The sequence below is a fragment of the Rattus norvegicus genome, chromosome 10 (genome assembly GCF_036323735.1).
Source record: "Rattus norvegicus strain BN/NHsdMcwi chromosome 10, GRCr8, whole genome shotgun sequence".
In the NCBI taxonomy this organism is placed as follows: domain Eukaryota; kingdom Metazoa; phylum Chordata; class Mammalia; order Rodentia; family Muridae; genus Rattus; species Rattus norvegicus.
Genome location: NC_086028.1, coordinates 55,342,353 through 55,357,146, shown reverse-complemented (window position 1 = coordinate 55,357,146; position 14,794 = coordinate 55,342,353).

Sequence of the window (14,794 nt, the reverse complement as noted above, 5' to 3'; positions counted from 1 at the left end):
TTTGGGACAGTGGCTACCAGCCAGTCTAATGGAGACTTTTTTTTTTTTCTCAGTTGAGATACCGTCTTCCTGGATGACTCTGGCTTGTACCATGTTGGCTATAAACAAAGCAAAAGGAAACAAAACTAACCCCACCCCCAGCATTGTCCGCCCCTCATCTGTCTGCCACTGGACACATTCTTCTTCCCCATCTGCCCTTCCTGCTTTCATAATTTTCCTTACACTCATTCTGTGAGATTCACATAAGCATAATAATGTATTTTGACCACATCAGTTACCTTTCTTTCTTTCTTTTTTCTTTCTTTCTTTCTCTCTTTTTTATAACCCACTGAATTTAAGAAGGATTGCTTGTATGTCGGCTGCACCCCTGAAGAAAATGACTCTTCCACCCCCAGCGGCCATCAATTATCAAAAGCACTTGAGCTAGATCATTAGTGTCGTCCCATCTATTACCCCACTCAAGTCTCAGTCCCTTGTGCTCCTTTACACTTGTCCTTGCTGTGGCCCTCGCTGCTGCCCATCCGTGCCCTCTGCACCAACCACTGCCCTGCTAAGGTTCTCTCCCTCCACCCCGACCACACGCCCTGTGATTCCTCCCTTCCCTGCAACCCTCTTTGGGATCCAATCACGGAGACAACCACCAGCAGCAGGAGGCTGAGGCCCAGGGAGAACAGGAGGAGGTGGGTCCAAGAGAGGATATTGCATAGGAAGGACTGGGGGGGGGGAGCTACTGAAAGAGAAGGGGGTGTGGGATTAAATGGTCTAGAGCTCTCAGCCTGTGGGTTTTGATACCTTTTGGGGGTGAAATGAGTGTCTTAGTCAGGGTTTCTATTCCTGCACAAACATCATGACCAAGAAGCAAGTTGGGGAGGAAAGGGTTTATTCAGCTTACACTTCCACATTGCTGTTCATCACCAAAGGAAGTCAGGACAGGAACTCAAGCAGGCCAGGAGGCAGGAGCTGATGCAGAGGCCATAGAGAGATGTAACTTACTGGCTTGCTTCCCCTGGCTTGCTCAGCTTGCTCTCTTATAGAACCCAAGAGTACCAGTCCAGGGACGGCACCACCCACAGTGGGCTGGGTCCTCCCACCTTGATCACTAATTGAGAGAATGCCTTACAGCTGGGTCTCATGAAGGCATTTCCTCAACTGAGGCTCCTTTTCTGTGCTAACTCCAGCTTGTGTCAAGTTGACACACAAAACCAGCCTGTACAATGAATCTTCCCCAGGGGTCACATATCAGATATCCTTCATATCAGTTTGACATATTAAGTTTTATAACAGTAGCAAAATCACAGCTGTGAAGTAGCAATGAAAATAATCTTAAGGTTCGGGGTCACCATAACATGAAGAACTGTATTTAAGGGTCGCAGCAGTGGGAAGGTTGAGAACCACTGTGTTAGAGTTGTGAAAGGTACAGGAGGTGTGGGCCCCATGGACCCTTTAAAGGTAATCATTGGGCTATGGTAATGCTGTAAGAAGGGGAGGCTAAGAAGAATTGGTGTGGGGCCTCTCACCTTTCACGGACCACACAAGTGCTCACACAGAAGCCTCTCATCCTGTCAGTGCTCACGTGCGCCATTGTGGCGATGCAGACTTTCTGCACATACAGACAGTGACAGCGGCCCTCTGTGAGGTTCTACATCAGAGCTGGAGGAGTGCTGCAAGGACACAGAGGTAGCTGGGGACAGCCAGGTCACCATCAGGCCCTTAGCCTCCTCTGCATGATTGTGCGTGCAAAGGGTGAGTAAGCTACTACAAACATAACTACACACTACACACACCTCCCATACCCTCCCACAAAGCACAGGAAGCCAGGTCATTCAGTTCTTCCTGTCCCTGTCTCTCTGAGGACCTTGTATGTGCAATGTAAGGGCCTTGGAGTGTGCCTGAGCGCATTGGTGCATGGTGAGCCTCGGCAGCGCAAACCCTTACTTAGAGCAAACTTTAGAGACTCCATCCCTCCTTTCTTGCTACCTTCTCTTGTCTCTTGGTTTTTCTCCTCATTCTCCAAGTTCTGGAAGTTTTCACTTGGCATTGTCATGTGTTGACAAACACAAGGCTTCTGGGACAGTAGAACTGAAACAGAGAGACTAGGATTCAGTTAGGGTGTAGGTCTAAGAAGGGGCAAGAAGCATGGTGGAGCTGAGGGCAGGGCTGCGGCTGGGGTCAGGTACTCCAGGTGAGAATGAATCTACCTTGTCATGATGGAGCTCGGTGTGAGTTTGCAGCCGAGGTTGGACATGAAGTCAGAACTGGATCAGCCTTTGAGGAGGAGTTGAGCCTGGGGCTGAAGTTGGAGGTAAAATTGGGGCTGGGAATTTCAACTCACTGCTACACTGTGTCTTGTGTAGCATTAACCAAAGTGAGAACGTATTTGAAAGACAACATTCTGTCTCTTTAGGAAGAAAGGACATCTTGCCTGACCACAGTGTGAACACACAAATACCCTCAAACACTACTTCCAAATGCCATGTGAAGACGGGCCTTCTTCAATTTACTTTGAGAAACCTGATGTGCTGGTTCTGCCTTTCTCTCTAGAAAGGCCCTATGCCACATTCCCATTCTGGGGGATTTAAGATGCTATAGTACTAACTAACTAACTAACTTCACAACTCTCCGTCAGCTCATGGCTCCTCAGAACCCATGTCCCTCTTAGTAGGAACATCTGTGTTGAAAAGCAAAGCAAAAACCTTCAGGTGTTTGTTTGCTTATTTTCTTTTGTCATTGCTGTTTGTTTTCCATTTCAACTGCTCCGTTGTTTTGAGACTTACTTGTTTTTACTGAATTGATATGTGTCAGGACACTGTGCACCTCCACTCATGAAATACGCTTGGTTTGACACCATTGCTGGATCGTAGCTGCCAAAATGAAGTTCTATCCCTCTGTGACTTCCTGACCTAAGCAAGAACCTCATTCGGCGTATCGATGCACCTTCTCACAATCGGAGGGAGATCATGTCTTCCCCTCTTTCCAAAGAACTGAGACAGAAGTATATATAGTGTTCTGTCTATGCAAAGCGGTCCAAGTGTGCAGGAAGAAATCTGTCATCGACATTGAACGAGTCCAGAGGAGAAAGGCTAATGGCACACAACTGTCCGCGTGGGCTTCCACCCCAGCAAGGTGGGTATCACCAGGATAAAGTTGGACAAGGACCACAGAAGATCCTGGAGAGGAAAGCCAAGTCTAAGCAAGGAAGGAACAGTCAAGAAGAGGCAGGAATAGACATCTGACAAGAGAAAAGACGACTCGCGCATGGCTTTCACTAAAGACTGCTTGAGTAAAAACAAACAAACAAAACAAAACCCTCTGGGTTCACCTCCATCTCTTTTCATCCATCCTGCCGGTTAGTATTCGTGATTTCCCTACTTATGTTTGTGGTTTTCACCTCAGATTTTTTTCTTATTGATATTTTGATGAGTCTGTATTTTCCTTAGAGCTGTAGCTTTTATCTAAACAGCTGCTTTTGGGAGGTAACGCAACCTTTTAGAGGCGGCTGAGTGGGAGGCCTTCTTGTAATGGAGCTGTGTGAGATCCCGGCCTTTTCCTCCCTTTCTTTTGCCATGTGGCCAGGAACGGGGCAGTTTTGCTACCACGCACTCCTGACAGTCTCACCGTGGGCATAACGCAGTGGAACCAACCAGAGGCCAAAACCACAGAACATCTGACTCCAAATAAGGCTATTGTTTTTATAAGTGAGTTGTCTTGGATAGTTTTTTAAGGATAGAACACTGACTAACACAGGTTTTTGCAAGGCAATGCTGGAATGCAATGGGAGAGGGAGATAGGCTCTTTAGCAGGAACCCACCCTTTGAAAAGGATGGGGAAGAAGACAGGAGGGAGACCCAACATGGTATCAAGCAGCCTGGACTTGATAAGTTTGAACTATAAGGGCTGCCCATGATCATAATGGCTCCATTCTAGGGAAATGGTGGTTATACCAAACCTCTAGGACACATTCAAGGAATACAGTCGTTTTCACAGCATTAATTCTGCCAATTTGTGAACATAGGAGCTTTTTGTATCATCTTGTGTCTTCTTCAGTTTCCTCCTTCAGGTTTTATAGAGGACACATGGTGCTTGTGCTCAGATAAGGACTAGTGGAACTGGGAATGGTAAGCACACATGCCTATCTCTTCGATGGAGGAGATGTACACCCATTTCCTACCAGAGAGCTAGGGGTGGGTGTGGTTAACAGCCCGGTGACCTGTGCTCTCTGTAGGGCCAGGCCACACCCAACCCCCAGACTTTTATGTTTATCTGATTCTGCCTCCCTAGGCTTTTATCTTGAACACTGTTTCTCAATCAGTAGAGCCAATCCGTAGAGCAGATGTCACATGCACTGTGTAGCTTCGTGACCTCTACAACACCTGTATGACAGTACCCAAATCCCATGGGGGAGAAAGCTGGACTCTCAGAAGTGTGGACAGTCCTGAGAGCTCAGGGGAGACTGCCACTTCTGCTCACATTCCTGGCCCAAGAGAAACCTGCCTAGAGCCCTCTGGACTCAGGAACCTTGGAGCAGTCAGGAAGAAGACCCTTCCGGTCTCTGCCTGCACCCAGAGCTGAAAGCCATTTGCCAGGAGTGTTGATACACCTGAGAGCAGAGGTAAGACCATTACTTCTGCTCCGAGGGACCAGCCTGGAGTCCTCAGGACACACAAACCCAGCAGTCTGAAACAGGACCCTTCTGCTTTCTGCTTGGACCTGGAGCTAACCCAATCCCACAGTTCTCTGTACCCAGGTCCTGCTGGGAGAAAGCCAGTCTCTAGGAGTGCTGACACACAAGCTTACAGGAGGGTCAAGCCACCGTCAGAGACAGCAAGACCAGCTAACATCAGAGACAACCAGATGGTGAGAGGCAAGTGCAGGATCCTAAGCAACAGTAACCAAGACCACTTGGCATCATCAGAACCCAGTTCTCCCACCAAAGCAAATACTGGATATCGCAACACACTGGAAAAGGAAGATTTGGATTTAAAAATCACATCTCATGATGATGATAGAGGACTCTAAGAAGGACATAAATAACTCCCTTAAAGAAATACAACATAGGTAAACAAGTAGAAGCCCTTAAAGAGGAAACACAAAAATCCCTCAAAGACTTAAAAGAAAACACAACCAAACAGGTGAAGAAATTGAACAAAACCATCTATGATCTAAAAATAGAAATAGAAACAATAAAGTAATCACAAAGGGATACAACCCTGGAGATAGAAACCTAGGAAAGAGATCAGGAATCATAGATGCAAGCATCACCAACAGAATACAAGAGATGGAAGAGAGAATCTCAGGAGCAAAAGATTCCATAGAAATCATTGACACAACTGTCAAAGGTAATGTAAAACTGAAAAAGCTACTGGCCCAAAACATACAGGAAATCCAGGACACAATGACATCAAACCTAAGGATAAGAGGTATAGAAGAGAGTGAAGATTCCTAACTTAAAGGGCCAGTAAATATCTTCAACAGAGTTATAAAAGAAAACTTCCCTCACTTAAAGGAAGAGATGCTCATAAGCATACAAGAAACCTACAGAGCTCCAAATAGATTGGACCAGAAAAGAAACTCCTCCCGTCACATAATAGTCAAAACACCAAATGTGCAAAACAAAGAAAGAATATTAAAAGCAGTAAGGGAAATAGGTCAAGTAACATATAAAGGCAGACCTAATAGAATTATACCAGACTTCTCACCAGAGACTAAGAAAGCCAGAAGATCCCGGGCAGATGTCATACAGACCCTAAGAGAGTACAAATGCCAGCCCAGGCTACTATATCCAGCAAAACTCTAAATTAACAATGAGGGAGAAACCAATATATTCCATGTCAAAACCAAATTTACACAATATCCTTCCACAAATCCATCCCTACAAAGGATAGTAGATGGAAAACTCCAACACAAGGAGGGAGACTACACCCTAGAAAAAGCAAGAAAGTAATCTTCTTGCAACAAACCCAAAAGAAGAGAGACACACAAACATAATTCAACCTGTAACAACAAAAATAACAGGAAACAACAGTCACTATTCCTTAATATCTCTTAACATCAATGGACTTGATTCCCCAATAAAAAGACACAGACTAACAGACTGGATATAGAAAGAGGAACCAGCATTTTGCTGCATACAGCAAATACACCTTAATGACAAAGACAGACACTACCTCAGAATAAAAGGCTGGGCAAAAAATTTCCAAGCAAATGGTCTGAAGAAGCAAGCTGGAGTAGCGATTCTAATATTGAATAAAATCAACTTTCAACCAAAAGCTATCAAAAAAGATAAGGAAGGACACTTCATATTCATCAAAGGAAAAATCCACCAAGATGAACTCTCAATCCTAAATATCTATGCTCCAAATGCAAGGGCACCTACACTCATAAAAGAAACCTTACTAAAGCCCAAAGCACACATTGCATCTCATACAATAATAGTGGGAGATTTCAACACCCCACTCTCATCAATGGACAGATCATGGAAACAGAAACATAGAGAAACTAACAGAAGTTATTAACCAAATGGATTTAACAGATATTTATAGAATATTTCATCCTAAAACAAAAGAATATACCTTCTTCTCAGCACCTCATGGTACCTTCTCCAAAACTGACCATATAATTGGGCACAAAACAGGCCTCAAAAGATACAAGAAGATTGAAATAACCCCATGCATCCTATCAGATCACCATGGACTAAGGCTGGTCTTCAATAACAGCAAAAACAACAGAAAGTCCACATATACATGGAAGTTGAACAATGCTCTACTCAATGATAACCCGGTCAAGGAAGAAATAAAGAAAGAAATTAAAGACCTTTTAGAATTTAATGAAAATGAAAGCACAACATACCCAAACTTATGGGACACAATGAAAGCTGTGCTAAGAGGAAAACTCATAGCTCTGAGTGCCTGCAGAGAGAAACAGGAGAGAGCATACACTAGCAGCTTGACAGCACACCTAAAAGCTATAGAACAAAAAAGAAGCAAATTCATCCAAGAGGAGTAGACAGCAGGAAATAATCAAACTCAGGGCTGAAATCAACCAAGTAGAAACAAAAAGAATCAACAAAACCAGGACCTGGTTCTTGGAGAAAATCAACAAGAGAGATAAACCCTTAGCCAGACTAACCAGAGGCCACAGAGAGAGTATCCAAATTAACAAAATCAGAAATGAAAAGGGAGAACAACAGAATCTGAGGAAATTAAAAAAAAATCACCAAATCCTACTACAAAAGACTATATTCAACAAAACTGGAAAATGTGGAATGGACAATTTTCTAGACAGATTCCAGGTACCAAAGTGAAATCAGGATCAGATAAACCATCTAAACAGTTCCACAACTCCTAAAGAAATAGAAGCAGTCATTAAAAGTCTCCCAACTAAAAAATGCCCAGGATCAGATGGGTTCAGTGCAGAATTCTATCAGACCTTCATAGAAGACCTAATATCAATACTGTCCGAACTATTCCACAAAATAGAAACAGAAGGAACACTACCCAATTCCTTCTCTGAAGCCACAATTATGCTTATACCTAAACCACATAAAGACCCAACAAAGAAAGAGAACTTCAGACCAATTTCCTTTATGAATATTGATGCAAAAGTACTCAATAAAATACTTGCAAACCGAATCCTGCAAACCGAATCCAAGAGCACATCAAAACAATCATCCATCATGATCATGGAGGCTTCATCCTAGGGATGCAGGGATGGTTCCATATAGGGAAATCCATCAATGTAACCCACTATATAAACAAACTCAAAGGAAGAAAAAAACACATGATCATCTCATTAGATGCTGAGAAAGCATCAACACCCCTTCATGTTAAAAGTCTGGGAAAGATCAGTAATTCAATGCCCATACCCAAACATAGTAGAAGCAATATACAGCAAACCAGTAGCTAACATCAAACTAAATGGAGAGAAACTTGAAGCAATCCCACTAAAACCAGGGACTAGACAAGGCTGCCTACTCTCTCCCTACTTATTCAATATAGTACTCAAAGTTCTAGCCAGAACAATCAGACCACAAAAGGAGGTCAAAGGGATACGAATGGAAAATAAAGAAGTCAAAATATCACTATTTGCAAATGATATGATAATATACTTAAGTGACCCCAAAAGTTCCACCAGAGAACTACTAAGCCTGAAAAACAACTTCAGCAAAGTGGCTGGGTATAAAATTAACTCAAACAAATCAGTAGCCTTCCTCTACTCAAAGGATAAACAAGGCTGAGAAAGAAATTAGAGAAATGACACCCTTCACAATAGTCCCAAATAATATAAAATATTTTGGTGTGACTTTAACCAAGCTTGTGAAAGATCTGTATGACAAGAACTTCAAGTCTCGGGGTTGGGGATTTAGCTCAGTGGTAGAGCGCTTGCCTAGCAAGCGCAAGGCCCTGGGTTCGGTCCCCAGCTCCGAAAAAAAGAAAAAAAAAAAAAAGAACTTCAAGTCTCTGAAGAAAGAAATTGAGGAAGATCTCAGAAGATGGAAAGATCTCCCATGCTCGTGGATTGACAGGATTAATATAGTAAAAATGGCCATTTTGCCAAAAGCAATCTACAGATTCAGTGCAATCCCCATCAAAATCCCAAGTCAATTCTTCACAGAGTTAGAAAGAGCAATTTGCAAATTCATTTGGAATAACAAAAAACCCAGGATAGCAAAAACTATCCTCAACAATAAAAGGACTTCTGGGAGAATCACGATCCCTGACTTCAAGCAGTATTACAGAGCAATAGTGAAAAAATCTATATGGTACTGGTACAGAGACAGACAGGTAGACCAGTGGAATAGAATTGAAGACCCAGAAATGAACCCACACACCTATGATCTTTGACAAAGGAGCTAACACTATCTAGTGGGGGAAAAAAGACAGCATTTTCAACAAATGGTGCTGGTTAAACTGGAGGTCAGCATGTAGAAGAGTTGAAATCGATCCATTCTTATTGCCCTGTACCAAGCTCAAGTCCAAGTGGATCAAGGACCTCCTCATAAAACCAGATACACTCCAACTAATAGAAGAAAAACTGGGGAAGAGCCTCAAACACATGGGCACTGAGAAAAATTTTCTGAACAGAATATCAATAGTTTATGCTCTAAGATCAAGAAACAACAAATGGGACCTCGTAAAATTGCAAAGCTTCTGTAAGGCAAAGGATTCTCATTAGGACAAAACGGCAACCAACAGATTGGGAAAAGATCTTTACCAATCCTACATCCGATAGAGGGCTAATATCCAATATATACAAAGAACTCAAGAAGGTAAACTCCAGAGAATCAAATAACCCAATTTTAAAGTGGGCTACAGAGCTAAACAAAGAATTCTCAGCTGAGGAATATCAAATGGCTGAGAAGTACCTAAAGAAATGTTCAACATCCTTAGTCATCAGGGAAATGCAAATCAAAACAACCACCTCACACCAGTCAGAATGGCTAAGATCAAAAACTCAGGCGACAACAGATGCTGGTGAGGATGTGAAGAAAGAGAAACACTCCTCTACTGTTGGTGGGATTGTACAATCACTCTGGAAATCAGTCTGAAGATTCCTCAAAAAAATTGGACATTGCACTACCTGAGGACCCAGCTATACCACTCCTGGGCATATACCCAAAATATGCTCCAACATACAACAAAGACACATGTTCCACTATGTTCATAACAGCCTTATTTATAATAGCCAGAAACTGGAAAGAACACAGATGCCCTTCAACAGAGGAATGGATACAGAAAATGTGGTACATCTACACAGTGGAGTACTACTCAGCCATCAAAAACAATGACTTCATGAAATTCATAGGCAAATGGATGGAACTAGAAAATATCATCCTGAGTGAGGTAACCCAATCACAGAAAACCACACATGGTATGCACTTATTGATAAGTGGATATTAGCCCAGAAGCTCGAATTACCCAAGATACAATCCACAGACCACATGAAGCTCAAGAAGGACAACCAAGAAGGATGCTTCAGTCCTTCTTAAAAGGGAACAAAAATATTCATAGGAGGAGATATGGAGACAAAGTTTGGAGCAGAGACTGAAGAAATGGCCATTCAGAGGCAGCAAACCCAGATAATATTGCTGATGCCAAGAAGTGCATGCTGACAGGAACCTGATATAGCTGTCTCCTGAGAGGCTCTGCCAGAGCATGACAAATACAGGGGCAAATGCTAGCAGCCAACCATTGAACTGAGAACAGGTCCCTATTAGAGTAAGTAGAGAAAGGATTGAAGGAGTCGAAGGGGTTTGCAACCCCATAAGAACAACAATACCAACCAGAGCTCCCAGGGACTAAACTACCACCCAAAGAGTACACATGGACAGGCCCATGGTTCCAGCTGCCTATGTAGCAGAGGATGGCCTTGTTAAGTACCAATGGGAGGAGAAGCACTTGGTCCTGCCAAGGCTGGACCCCCAGCCCCCAGTGTAGGGGAATATCAGGGCGGAGAGGCAGGAAGGGGTGGGTGGGTGGGGGAGCACCCTCATAGAAGAAGGGGGAGGGGGAATGGGATAGTGGCTTTATGGATGGGAAACCAGGAAAGGGAATAACATTTGAAATGTAAATTAAAAAATCCAATAAAAAAAAAAAAAACACCTAGGGGTTGGGGATTTAGCTCAGTGGTAGAGCGCTTGCCTAGCAAGCGCAAGGCCCTGGGTTCGGTCCCCAGCTCCGAAAAAAAAGAAAAGAAAAGAAAAGAAAACAAAAAAACACCTGTATGACTTAGACCACACTCCATCCCCATCGAGGCCTTAAAGCTATAGATCCAGTCTTTATGGAACAGAACAGGTCACATGTACTTTGCCAAAGAATTTCAATGTGTCACATCTTAAACTTTATTGTATACATGGAATTGAGATCATTGTCACCAGAAAATTTTTTTCCAAAATTGCACTGTACTTAAATGTCTAAAATAAATGGCCCAGTGTCAGACTCTAAAAGTCTGAAGTAGTCCTGCTAATTAAGCCATGTGAACCAGAAACCGATTTCCTTCTTATTGCATGCAGATTTCTCATGATCTCAGTCTTCTGGCGGTGGCAAAAGGACCCCACAAGTTTTCACAGAGGAGGTCTTTGGCCTCATCTCAGATGGACTCCCAGGGTCTTGTATAAGCTATGGTGAATGGGACTATTTCCTGACTTCTTTCTAGACATGCTCACGATTAGTGCGCTGAGAATATGCCAGTTTCAGGTGTCAGGTTGGGATCCTATAATTCTGCTGAGAGTCACCAGACAAAGGGTTTCAAGATGGAATTTTTAGGGGCTTTTAAATATAAGATCACATCGCCTAAAAACAGGAACAAGTTGGCTTCCTTTCTTACTGTTTCTACCTCATGTTTATTTCCATCACCATTGTACCAGACCTGGAGAAAGTGGCTGAAGTACATATCGTACCAAAGTGGAGCTGCCCTACAGGTTCTCCCACATCCCTCCGTTCCTACCTGTTACAGGACATAGCTGGCATACCCATGCCTTCTATGCTGAACTTTCCAGCCCAGAATCTGGGCTTCCCCTTCCCCCAGAAGTTCTTCCCTATATAATCCAGACATTTTGCTATCTCCTTTCTCTCCCTCTCTCTGCATTTTCTCTCTCCCTGCATGCGCATGCTCTTTCTTTCTCTTCCCCCTCCCCTCTGTCTCTTTCCCGGTGACGACTTCCCTGGGCTCCTTCCTTGGGACCAATGAACCCCCAAGAGCTGCTTCTCAATAAACCTGCTTTTATATACTTTGACTTGATTTGTCTTGACTTGGATAATTTTGTCATGGGAAATAACGTATCAGAAAGGTCAAGTGCTATACTGATTAATCATGGAGAACGTAAGCATTCTTATCTGGTTCCTGATACAGAGGAAAAGCTTTCAGTGTTTCCACTTAGTACAATGTTGCCTAGGTTCTTGTTAAGTATGTTCCCTCTGTTAGGTACTTTGTAGCCTTTAACACAAAAGGATGGTATTTCATGTCCAGAGGAAACTCCAATTTCCCAGACTCCAAAAGGCAATCCAATATCCAGAAATGAACTCAACCTGGACTGAACAGGTAATGTTTCTATATTTAGAAATACATAACATACATACATACATACATACATACATACATACATACATACAATACATACATTCTCTCCTCTCTCCCTCTCTCCCTCTCTCTCTCTCTCTCTCTCTCTCTCTCTCTCTCTCTCTCTCTCTCTCTCTCTCTCTCCCCTTAAAGAAACAGGCCATAAATTTGAGACAGGCTGGGGGAGATAGATGGGAGGGGTTGGACGGAAGGAAAGGAAAGGAAAGGAAAGGAAAGGGGGAAATGATGCAATTCTATTTTTATTTCAAAAAATGTTTTAGGGGCTGGGGATTTAGCTCAGTGGTAGAGCGCTTACCTAGGAAGCTCAAGGCCCTGGGTTTGGTCCCCAGCTCCGAATAAAAGAACCAAAAAAAAATGTTTTAAATAAATTCTTTGCAATAATCCCAATTTTTGCAAAGGTCACTTATACTAAATCTCTCAACTGAAACTTGGGCCCGTGGTAACCTTGCGCTTGCCTTTTGACCATGATGATGGCCATCTTTAAACCAGGGCTGCCTAACTTACCTTGTAGAAGACACTTCAGCCTCCCTCCTCCTCCAGGGGGCCAGGTAGACTGTTTTCTAATTCTAGCTGCTTCAGCTGTCTGTGATGTACGGTTTCTGATATTCTTCCTTTCCTTGGGTCATTGGTACAGCAGCTGTCCTGTCCCCTGACTCTCCCAATGTCAGTGTTACATGGAGGCCGCTTTTAACCTGCTCTCTTGGCAAGCCTCCCTCTGACTTGTTTTTCTTTGCTTGTTGTTTTGTTTAGTCTTGAGACAGCAACTCTCTTTGTTGCCCAGGCTGTCCTAGAACTTACTGTGCAGACCAGGCTGGCACCTCAAACTCACAGAGACCCACCTGCTTCCAGAGTGCTGGGATCTCTCTGGCTTTTTAATGAGATTATTTGTAAGTATAAATTTCCTTCTTGGAAACACTTTCTTCATATCCTGTGGGTCCTGGTATGTCATGTTTTCATTTTCAGTTGATTCGAACAATTTTGAAATCCCTTTCCTGATTTCTGTGAGTGTACATGCTCTGTAGTTCTTGATGATTTCCAGTTTCATTCCACGTTGACCGGATAGAAGTTATTTCAAATTCCTCATATTTAGGAAGGACTGCTGTATGACCTAAAATGTGGCCTGCTTTGGAGAGTATCCGTAGGCTACTGAGGAGTCTGCACTCTGCAGCTACTGGCTTGACTCTTCTGTCTGCTATGTCCTTTTGATCTACAGTATCATTTAACCGTACAGCTTCTTCATTGCCGTCGTTGTTGCTGCTGTTGTTGTTGTTGTTGTTGTTGTTGTTGTTGTTTAGTCCAGATGATGGTTGTGATTACAATTGGGTATGGACTATGTTGAGGTTGTTCTGTGACATAAAGTCTAGTATACTGATTTGTGAAATTGGGTAAGCTCATGTTTGGCACACGCATATTTAGAATTGCCATATCCTTTTGTTGGCTTGCTCCCTTAACCAATAGAAAGTAGTCAGTCTTCCACTCTTGTGTTTAATTTTAAGCTCTGTTCTGTGAGATATGTGTATAGCTGTTTCTGATTACTTTCAAGTTCTATTTGCTCTAAGTGGATTCTTCCCCAACTCTTTCACTCTAAGTCTTTGCCAATGAGATTTATTTCTTGCCTATAACTACTGTTGGGACATGACATTTGTATGTGTGTGTGTGTGTGTGTGTGTGTGTGGTGGGGTGTTCACTGGGGATGTACATATTGTGTGTGTGTGTGTGTGTGTGTAGATCAAAGATAACCTTGGTTTTCATTCCTCAGGAGTCAACCAGTTTGCATTTTGAGACAGGGTTTCTCACTAACACCTGGGGCTAACCGATGAGGCTAGCCTGGTTGACCAGCAAGCTGTAGGGGTCCCAGTTTTCCAGAGCTGGGATATGACCACTCATCCCCATGCCCAGCTTTTCCTGTGCGTGCTGGGGATTGGATTTATGTTCGATGAGCTCAAGAATAACCTATGAGATGGGTCTCTGAGTATGACTGAGGGAGGGGTCTAAATTATATCAAGTGACGTGTGAAGAACCACCCACTGTGGGTGGTACCATTCCCCAGGCCTTATGTGAGTAGGAAAGGGAATTGAGCCACAGCAGACATTCCATTCGATGCTATACTTTGACTATTTGACTATTCGATGCTATACTTTTATTCTCTGCACTATACTTTGACCTGTGAGCTAAAACAGATCTTTCCTTCCTTAAGTTGCTTTTGTCAGGATATTTTACCATAGCAGCAGGAAAGGAACTCAAAGCAACCTTCTTTGTCCTCAAGTCCTGATATTGTCTTCCTCTTGAAACTTTCCACTAAGTGGAATAATTATCCAGCTGTCTTATTTAGGGTTGTTATTGCTGTGATGAAACAGCATGACCAAGCAACTCGGGGAGGGAAGGGTTTATTCTACTCACAGTTCCATAGAACAGTCCATCATCAAAAACACTGAGGGCCGGAACTCAAACACAGCAGGAAGCTGGAGGCAGGAGTTGAAGGAGAGGTCATGGAGTCGAGCTGCTTACTGACTTGTTCATTACGGTTTGTTCAGCCTGTTTTCTGTTAGACCCCAGGACCACCAGCCAAGGGGTGGAAACACAGGCAATGGGCTGGGCCCTCTCACATCAATCACCAATTAAGAAAATGCCCCACAGGTTTGCCTAAGCCCAGTGCTATGGAAGTACTTTCCCAGTCGAGATCCCTTCCTCTCAGGTGACTTTGGCTTGGGTCAAGGTG